The sequence below is a fragment of the Tarenaya hassleriana genome, unplaced genomic scaffold (genome assembly GCF_000463585.1).
Source record: "Tarenaya hassleriana unplaced genomic scaffold, ASM46358v1 Cleome3, whole genome shotgun sequence".
Classification (NCBI taxonomy): Eukaryota; Viridiplantae; Streptophyta; class Magnoliopsida; order Brassicales; family Cleomaceae; genus Tarenaya; species Tarenaya hassleriana.
The window spans coordinates 7,508,902-7,510,417 of record NW_010966177.1 but is presented as its reverse complement, the minus strand read 5'-3'; positions in this window follow the sequence as shown (position 1 = coordinate 7,510,417).

Below are 1,516 nucleotides of genomic sequence, written 5' to 3'. Positions count from 1 at the left end.
TGTTTTATTAATTATAAATAATTTTATTTTAATATATATATATATATCTATATATATATATTTGTATATATATGTGAATTTATATGTATATATTAATTTAAATACATGTAGATGAATATTTAGATATTTAATAATATTTTTGAATGCTAAGTCAACAGTTTTTTGCTGAGTCAACAGTTTTTTTTGCTGAGTCAGCAGTTGCGTTTGTTTGATTTGGAAAAAATTTAAAAGTTTGGGTATTTATGTGGGAGTTTTGAAAAGTTCAGGTATTTATATGACAATTTTATAGTTTGGGTATTTATTTAGGATTTTTGTAAAAGTTTGGGTATTTTTATGCGATTACCCCATTTTTCAATTGATTTTTTCAACTAAAATCCAAATTTCCAACCGATATCCATCGTATTTCCATTGAAAATATTTTTAAAAAAATTTCTAACCGATATCCATTAGAATTTTGTTGGAATTTTGTTTAAAATTCTGCCAGGACCTCCGTAGTAAAAAAGGCTCCCAGACCACCACGACTACGGTCCATGGTACCACCAATCAAGGTATAACAATTTCCGTTAGTGATTCTAGGAAGGAGGTTTTCGAAACCAGAGTGAGTTTGATTCGATGTGTCGATGGTCTGTATATTGGAGAAATAAGCAGCTCTTTTAAACCCTTCCTCCCGCAAGTGCCCACTTCCCATCTCTGTAGTTGTGTGTTGTCCTTTACCCTCGTTCACAATCTCACCTCCAAAATCATATGTATTTGCATAATTGCCCATTCCCTTTACTATTCCTGTCGGCCAATATCCCACGGCTTCCTTATTATCTATCAGCCACCACTGTTTGTTTATGGGATCCTAGTCAATTAACAAGAAATTCGATTGTTACATTTGCATGGCCATGCAATTTGAACATGCATGGTAACTACGTAATAAATGTTATCTTTTGAAAAAAGAGAAAAAAAAAAGAGGGTTTACCCTTGAGATTTGGAGTAAGATTTCTTGTTGATCACTATCATAAACTTAGATCGAAAAGGTTAAGTTGAGATAAGGATATGTTCGGAAATAGGCTTGGTGAGTTGTAGAGATTCTAACGGGTTCTATGTGGCAATAAAAGTCCCATGACTAGGTAGATTAGTCTTTGGTAGAAAGATCATAGTAGACCGGTTTGGGTACAATTCACAGGAAGCTAGTATTAGAACAGATGTTTCATTTTTGAGTTTCATGAGGATGCTATTTGATGTTCGTCATCCCTGTTTTGCAGATTTTATTCCTTCGTTCTTTACTCGAGAACGAGAAAAGGTTTAAGTCTGGGGGGATTTGATAACTCCTAATTCTCTCTATATTTCCTGGACGTTTTTATAGGATTTATATGAGGATCATGTTCATTTGTAGGCATTATAGGCGTGTTAGGCCACAAAACTCGGTTTGGTTGTGTTTTCATAGGATTACAGGTCTCGGATGCGATTTGGAGCAAGACGGGAGCAATCTGGAGCTAAAAGGATGAAAGAGTCAAGAAATTTCCGCCTT